The following is a 9,392-nucleotide window of genomic DNA, read 5'->3' on the forward strand; positions in this document are numbered from 1 at the left end:
CTTTGTCAAAATTCAATTGACTGTAATTTGGAGGACTGATCTCTGAACTATAAATTCTGTTCTACTTATCTATAGATTTATCCTTACACTAATACCACATGGTCTTACTTACTGTATTCATAATACATTTTGAAGTTGAGTAGTGTGAATCATTCAACTTTCTTCTTTTCCAAAAGTCTTCTAACTATTCTAGGTCCTTTTCGCTTCCTTGTAAACTTTAGGATTAGCTTACATATTTCTACGAAAACAAACAACAAAACAGAAACCTGCTGGGACTGTGACAAGGATTGCATTGACTCTACATGTCAATTTTGAGTCTAGAGTTTCTCTCTTTATTTAGATCTTCATTACTTTTGGGGCACCGGGGTGGCTCAGTTGGTTGAGCGTCCAACTTCGACTCAGGTTATGATATCATGGTTCATGAGTTCGAGCCCTGCATCGGATTCACTGCTGTCAATACAGAGCCCACTTCGAATCCTCTTTCTCCCTCTCTCTGACCCTCCACAACTCTCTCTCTCTCTCTCTCTTTCTCTCTCTTTCTTTTTCTCCTCTCTGTCTGTCTCTCTCTCCTAAAAACAAACTTTAAAAAAAAATATTCAGTACTTTCTCAGTAGTGTTTTTGCACTTCTTTGAAAATGTATTTCAAAGTATTGTATTCTTTTTGATGTTACTGGAAATAGGGTGGCCTTCTTAATTTCATTTTTGAACTGGTCTTTGCTAGTACATACAAATAAAATTATTTTTAAACCTTGATCTTGTATCGTGAAACCTTGCTAAACTGGTTCTGGTAGATTTTTTGTTGATTATTGTCAATTCTCTATATACAAGATCATGTCATCTGTCAATAAAAGCAATTTTATTCCTTCTTTTTCCTTCTAATATCTATGTCTTTATTTTTTCTTTTCTAAATGCCTTGACTAGAGCCTCCAGTACAACGTTTAATAGAATTGATGAAAACTGACATCCTTGTCTTATTCCTGATCCTTAGAAGAAGGGATAAGTTATTCACCATTAAGTATGAGATTAGCTGCAGGGTTTTTAGAGAGACTCTATTAGGTGAGAAGAGTTCCATTAGAGTTCTATACTGTTGAGAATTTTCATCATGAATGGATGTTAGATTTTTTAAAAATGCTTTTTCTGTATGTTTTGACATGATCATGATATTTCTAGGATAAATTCCACTTGCTCATGTTGGGCAATCCTTTTTATATGTTGCTAGATTTGGCTTGCTAATATTTTATTAAGGATTTTTGTATTTATGTTTATGAGGGATATTGGTCCATAGTTTTATAGTTTATAGTATATTTTTTCACAACGTATTTATCTGGCTGGCTTTGGTGTCAAGGTAATACTAGGTTCATTGTGTAAGTTGGGAAGTGTTCCTTCTGCCTCTGTTTTGTGAAGGAGTTATGTAAGAATGATACTATTTCTTCTTTAATTAGAATTTACCTGTGAAGCATCTGCCCTTGGGACTTTCTTTCTTTCTTTGTTACTGAAGTAAGGTTAACATACAATGTTACAGGGATGCTTGAGTGACTCAGTTAGTTGGGAGTCCAACTTCGGCTCAGATCATGATCTCAGAGTTCGTGAGTTCAAGCCCCACATCGGGCTCTGGGCTGACAGCTCAGAGACTGGAGTCTGCTTCTGATTCTGTGTCTCCCTCTCTCTCTGACCCTCCTGGGCTCAGACTCTGTCTCTTTCTCTCTCAAAAATAAATAAACATTAAAAAATACAATGCTATGTTAGTTTGGGATTTTCTTTATGGGAATATTTTTCATTACCACTCTAAATTTTTATTTCTTACACTTCTATTCAGATTTTATACCTCTTAAAATAATTATGGTAGTTTTTGTCTTTTTGGGAATTTATCCATTTCACCTAAGTTTTTATCATTTGAACACTGAAAGGTATTCAAATAGTCCTTATTATCCTCTCAATTTCTGAAAGATCAGTACTAACTTTCTCTTTCAATCCTGATATTGATAATTTATGCCTTCTCATTTTTCTTGGTCTGTCTAAAGGCTTATTAATTTTGTTGATCTTTTCAAAGAAGGATCTTTTAGTTTTATTGATTTTTCTCTATTTTGTTTCTGTTTTATAGATTTCTACTCTGATTTTTATCATTTTCTTGTTTCTGCCTGCTTTGAGGTAAATCTGCTCTTCTTTTCTGGTTTCTTAAAGTGGAAGCTTACATTATTGATTTGAGACTTTGTTTTCTAATATTACCATTAACGCTGTATACTTTCCTCTCAGCACTGTGGGGAATATTCTTTTTACAGTGTTCAGAAAAGCTATTCAGAGCAAAATGTCTCACCAAAAGCACGAGACTACATATCCAAATTTCTTGGGGCATGTGGGTGGCTCAGTTGGTGAAGCGTCCGTCTTGGCTCAGTTCATGATCTTGTGGTTCATGGGTTCAAGCCCCGCATCGGGCTCTGTGCTGACAGCTAGCTCAGAGCCTGGAGCCTATCTTTGGATTCTGTGTCTCCCTGTCTCTCTGACCTCTCTCTCTCTCTCTCTCTCTCTCTCTCACACACACACACACACAATAAACAAACAAATAAATAACGTTAAAAAACAAATTTCTTTTTGTTATTGAATTATAATTTAATTGTTGTGGCTGGAAAACTTGCTGCAAATAATTTCAATTCTTTTACATTTATTGAGATATGTTTCATGACTTAACTAACATATGTCCTGTCCTGGAAATTGTTCTAAGTGTACTTGAAAAAAAATGTGTATTCTGCTACAGTTGTGTGCACTGCCCTGTAAATGTCACTTAGGTCAGGTTAGTTGACAGTGCTGATATTCAAGACTTTTATATGCTTACGTAACAGGCTATTGCAGGACCCTAGTAGTGGAGAAGCTATCCTTGGGAGTGAGCAACCATGGACGTGGTAGGAGCTGAACTGTGATGAACCATGTATCCTACAGGAGCATAAAGACACAGGAAATCAGCAAGGGAAATCCCTTCCAGTTGCAGTGATTATTCATTGCTCTCTACTCAAAAACTTCAACATTGTGACATTTGGCCAAGAAACAGTATTTAAAAGCCTCAGTTTAAATAACATTTAAACAATAGTATTCTTTTTCACAGAGCTAATAATCCCAGGGTGAATTTCTAGCCAAGAGACAACAAAATGTCTCTCCTGTGTTGTGTGTCCACTAATGTCCCTGCTCCATATTTTCGTTTTTCAATTCTTACTTTTATGTCTTGACTTGCTTGCTAGGAGTCGCCCCTCTGTGTGTATTGCCTGGTAGTCAGCCACTGATTGGTCCAAGGCTGTGCTAAAACACTTCAAACCAGGGGAAAAATAGTTGGGGAGAAGGAGGGAGGAAAACCATGAGAGACTCTTGAATGCTGAGAACAAACCCAGAACTGATGGGGGAGGGGGAGAGGAGAAGGGGGGAGAGGTGCATGGAGGAGGGCACTTGTGGGGATGAGCTCTGGGTGTTATATGGAAGCCAACTTGACAATAAACGATTTAAATAAATAAATAAATAAATAAATAAATACAAGCAAATAGAAATGCTTTATAATATAAAACAAACAAACAAACAAAACAACACTTCAAACCAGTAAGATTTCCAACCCTTGCCAATGGATTTGTGGGTTTACGAGTCCGTTCAAAATTCAGGAATTGTTTTAATTTGACAATAAACTATTTGTAAAAAAAAAAAAATTCAGGAATTGTTTGAGTTTTGCTCAGCTTTTAATTCTCGCCAGGGCCTCTCAGGTCTCCCTTGAACCTGCCTGCAGCCCACCAGGCAGCCAGAGATGCGTGAAGAGCTTTTGCAGCCTCCCCAGGGCTCTGTGATTGCCCGATGCGTCCCTGCTATGTTTCCTGCTAGCCACTCCCGCATCGAACTCTACAACCTAAGATGAGCAGAACGGTAGACTCCGCCCCTTCATTTCTCACCAGATTCGCCACTTTTGCTGACCACACGGCTGGGTTCTATTTTCTGCTCTTGGTACAAATCAGTTCATCGGTCCGTCAGTAAAGCTACTGCTTCCCACAGCCCACAGCCAGCCGGGTAGAACGTCCTCACTCTTGGAGCAAGAGGGGGGAGGGGGATGGGAAGGGGAGGCGCCCCGGGCCAGAACCGCGCAGACTCACGTTGCTCTTACAACCCAGCAGTTTTTCATTAATAAGCACTTCTTTTTTTTTTTTTTTTTAAATTTTTTTTAATGTTTTATTTATTTCTAGGAGAGAGAGAGACAGCGTGAGCAGGGGAGGGTCAGAGAGAGAGGGAGTCACAGATTGAAACAGGCTCCAGGCTCTGAGCCGGCCAGTCAGCACAGAGCCCGACGCGGGGCTCGAACCCACAAACTGTGAGATCATGACCTAAGTGAAAGTCGGACGCTTAACCGACTAAGCCACCCAGGCGCCCCTCATTAATAAGCACTTCTTGATTTGTTTGTCTTTAGTCAATTTTCCAGAGCCCTGAAATGGCTGGTTGTGACCTTTTGTTTAGTTGTTTGTGGGAAAGAGCGTTTCCCAGCCCCATTACCCCACCAGGGCCAGAAGCCCCTGCCCGTACACTGTGAGACGGACATTCATTCACCTCTGGGAATAATCTCATGATAAACAGCTGTCATTACTGTGAGGCTCCTAAGGAGGTAGCAGCCACATGGCCAACCTCTAAACATTTCTCTTCTTACAGACCAAATTCTCCATAATTTACAAATGAAGAAACCGCAGCGCAGAGAGGTCTCCACAAAACGCATTTGTTGAGTACCTGATGTCAGATGCTATTCTAGGTGCTGAGGGCACCATAGTGAAGAAAACAGTCCCTACCCACATGACGACATTCCAGCGAACTGCATTCCGGAGACTATGACACTTGTCCAAGATCACCTATCTGATGAGTGATGACTCCAGTCTGTAGGACTCCAAAGCCCTTCTTACTTCTCCACATTGCCCCCTGTCTTAGTCTGTTGAACTATTATAACAAAGTACCATAGACTGGGTGACTTAAACAACAAAGTTATTCCTCACAGTTCTGGAGGTGGGGAATCAAGACCAAGATCAAGGTGCCACAGATTCAGTGTCTAGTGAAGACCTGCTTCCCGAATCATAGATGAGCGACTTCTTCTTGTGTCCTCACGTGGGGGAAGGAGCAAGAGAGCTCGCTGAGGTCCGTTTTATAATCCCATTCATCAGGGCTCCACCCTCACGACCAAAGCAGCTCCCAAAGGCTCACCTCCCAATAACACTACCATGAGGGCTAGGATTTCAACATATAAATTTGGGGTGTGGGGGACACAAACATTCAGTCCCTGACACTCCTCAGCAATGGCTTAACCGTGCATAATGCTTTTCAGTGTAAACTGAATTTTCAACAACTTTATCTTGTTTATTCTTTATTGGAAACTGATGAAGTAGAACTTTTGAGAGAGAAAATGAAAAAGGGCAGAGAGACAGGGAGAGAGAGAGAAAGCCAAGAAGACTCTGTGTGTTGACAGCACAGAGCCTAAAGCAGGTCTCGAACTCAAGAATTGTGAGATCATGACCTGAGCCGAAGTCGGAAGTTTAAGTGACTGAGCCACCCATGAGCCCCTCATGAAGTAGAAATTTTAATGAAGGCTAAACTGAAGCATAAAACGAGGGTTAAAAAAAAAAAGCGCATATCAATGGGACACCTGACGGGCGCCTGGGTGGCTCAGTAGGTTAAGCGTCCGACTTCAGCTCAGGTCATGATCTCATGGTTCCTGGGTTCGAGCCCCGCGTCGGGCTCTGTGCTGACAGCTAGCTCAGAGCCTGGAGCTTGTTTCAGATTCTGTGTCTCCCTCTCTCTCTGACCCTCCCCTGCTCACACTGTCTCTCTCTCTCTCTCTCAGAAAGAAATAAAACATTAAAAAAAAAATTAAAAAAAAAATGGGACACCTGACTGGCTCAGTCAGAGGAGCATGTGACACTGGATCTCATGATCCAGAAGGTCACAAGTTTGAGGCTACACATTGGGTGTAGAGATTACATAAGCAAACAAACTTAAAAAAAAAAAAAAAAAAAAAGGCTTACCAAGACTTAAATACACTCTTTCTAATACCTAGTTATTTCCTGTTTTAAATTTTTTTTTAATGTTTTATTTATTTCTAGGTGAGAGAGAGAGACAGCGTGAGCAGGGGAGGGTCAGAGAGAGAGGGAGTCACAGACTGAAACAGGCTCCAGGCTCTGAGCTGGCAGTCAGCACAGAGCCCGAGGCGGGGCTCGAACCCACGAACCATGAGATCATGACCTAAGCGAAAGTCGGACGCTTAACCGACTAAGCCACCCAGGTGCCCCTAATACCTAGTTATTTCCTTTATTCATTAAACCATAGTGTTAAAATATATAATATATATGTATATATATATTATGTGTTATATATATGTATATATATAATATATATGTATATATATTATATATTTTACTTTAGAAAAGAAAAGAAAGCATGAGCAGGGGAAAGGAGTGGGTGGGGGAGACAGAGAGAATGAGAGAGAGAGAGAGAGAGAGAGAGAGAGAGAGAGAGAGAGAATCCTAAGCAGCCTCCACACTTACCACAGAGCCCATTTTGGGACTCAATCCCACAACCCTGGGATCATAACCTGAGCAATAAAAAAAAGAGTTGGAACCTCAACCAACTGAGCCTAAATAGTGTTTTAGAAGAAAAACCTTACGCAGGGGATCATCTATACTTTTCTTTTTTCTTACATGTTTTATTTATTTCTAGGAGAGAGAGAGAGAGAGAGACAGCGTGAGCAGGGGAGGATCAGAGAGAGAAGGAGACACAGAATCCGAAACAGGCTCCAGGTTCTGAGCTGACTGCCAGCACAGAGCCTGATGCGGGGCTCGAACCCACAAACTGTGAAATCATGACCTGCACTGAAGTCGAAAGCTTTACTGACTGAGCCACCCAGGTGCCCCTTAATGAAAGTATTTCAAAGTAACCACATACACCAGGTTCAGTGTTACGACCAATATAAAAAGAGGTAGTTTTCTTTTTAAAACTTCATTAAAAATTTTTTTTAATCCATTTATTTTGAGAGAGAGAGAGAGGGAGCCCAAGTGCAGGACACACAAGTGGGGGAGAGGCAGAGAGGAAGAGAAAGAGAGAATCCCAAGCAGCCTCTCTGCCACCAGCCCAGAGCCTGACACAGGGCTCCATCCCATGGAACCTTAAGATCATAACTTGAGCTGAAATCAAGAGGCTGATGCTTAACCAACTGCACCACCCAGGCACCCCAGATTTTTCAAAATTAAAACAATACATGTTTATTTCTCAGTCATTCTATACATGCAAATGGGTGTTGGAGAATTCTGCCCATTGTAGTGCCCAGTGTATATAAATAAAAACTGATATGCAAGATACAATAGGGATGATTTCTTAGCCTGGTATAGAGCATGGTCTTCTAATAAACTGAAACAAATTTTAGAAAAAGATTTTGCTGACCTACTTCCAGAAGTTTGGGAGGTAAACTCAAAGAAATATTCACTGAAGCATCTAAGGACTAAACATTTTTATCTAACTCCCACAAACTTCACAGAAATATTTGCAAATTTTAAGAGCAGACATTTTGGGGGCACCTGGGTGTTTCAGTTGGTTAAGTGTTGGACTCTTGGTTTTGGCTTAGGTCATGATCTCACAGTCTGTGGGATCTAGCCCCATGTTCAGCTCTGCACTAACAGCCAGAGCCTGCTTGGGATGCTTTCCTTCTCTCTCTGCCCGTCCCCTGCTTGCTCACTCTCTCTTTCTCCAAATAAATAAACATTTTTAATTTTTAAAAAATTTTTTAAAAAATATTTTATTATTTATTTCTAGGAGAGAGAGAGAGACAGCGTGAGCAGGGGAGGGTCAGAGAGAGAGGGAGTCACAGACTGTGAAACAGGCTCCAGGCTCCGAGCTGGCAGTCAGCACAGAGCCCGACGCGGGGCTCGAACCCACGAACCGCGAGATCATGACCTAAGCGAAAGTCGGACGCTTAACCGACTAAGCCACCCAGGCGCCCCAATGTTTATCCATTTTTGAGAGAGAGAGAGACAGAGACAGAGACAGACAGACAGATAGATACTGAGAGGAGGAGGGGCAGAGAAAGGCAGAGACACAGAATCCGAGGCAGGCTCCAGACTCTTCTATTTAAAGTCAGGTTGTTTAGGGGCACCTGGGTGGCTCAATTGGTTAAGTGTCTAACTTTGGCTCAGGTCATGATCTTGAGGTTCGTGAGTTTGAGCCCCACTTTGGGCTCTGTGCTGAAAGCTCAGACCCTGGAGCTTGCTTCCGATTCTGTGTCTCCCTCTCTCTCTCTGCCGCTCCCACACATGTGCTCTGTCTGTCTCTCTCTCTCAAAAAAATCATTAAAACAAATTTTAAGTTAGGTTGTTTATTTGACATCATTTATTTATTTATTTATTTATTGAGAGAGAAAGCAGGAGGGGGGATAGGATGAGGGAGGACAGAGGATCTAAAGCAGGTTCTGCGCTGACAGCACAGCCCAACGTGGGGCTCAAACTCACGAATCATGAGATCATGATCTGAGCATGATCAGAAGTCAGACCTGCCTAACCAACTGAGCCACCCTAGGTTATCATTTATTAATGTATAAGGGTTCATTATAGTCTCTTCGGATCCTTTGTGTTTCTTTGGTATCAGTTGGGATATCTCCTCTTTCATTTCTGATTTTATTTATTGGAGTTTTCTCTCTTTTTTTCTTAGTCTAGCTAAAGGTTGTAAATTTTGTTTATCTTAAAAAAAAACCAGCCCATAGTTTCAGTCACCTTTTCTTTTTTTTTCCTTCTGTTTTCTTTCTTTCTTTCTTTCTTTCTTTCTTTCTTTCTTTCTTTCTTTCTTTCTTTCTTTCTTCCTTTGGTCTCTATTTCATTTATTTCTGGTCTCATCTTTTTTATATCCTTCCTTCTACTAACTTTAGGTTTAGTTTGTTCTTTTTCTAGCATCTCAGTATATAAACTTAGGTTGTTTATTTGACAAATCAAAATTAATTAATTTTTGATTGAGAGAGAGAGAGAGAGAAAGTGGGGGAGGAGCAGAGAAGGGGGGGCACAGAGGATCCAAAACAGGTCCTGTGCTTTTGGCATAGAGCCTGATGCGGGGCTCGAACTCACAAATCATGAGATCATGACCTGAGCCGAAGTCAGATGCTCAACCGACTTTGCCATGCAGGCGCCCCTTTATTTTTTCTTAATGTAGGCATTTAGTGCAATAAAACTTCCCACTTGGAACTGCTTTTGCAGCATCCCATATGTTCTGTGTGTTATTTCTACATTTTTGTTTTTTCAAGTGATTTTTAAATTTTCTTTCCATTGTCTTCCTTAACCCATTAGTTGTTTAGGTATATGTTGTTTAATGTCCACACATTTGTGAATTTTCTAGTTTTCCTCTTATACTGATTTCTA

Source organism: Hyaena hyaena, unplaced genomic scaffold (assembly GCF_003009895.1).
Source record: "Hyaena hyaena isolate Hyena2069 unplaced genomic scaffold, ASM300989v1 scaffold_530, whole genome shotgun sequence".
In the NCBI taxonomy this organism is placed as follows: Eukaryota; Metazoa; Chordata; class Mammalia; order Carnivora; family Hyaenidae; genus Hyaena; species Hyaena hyaena.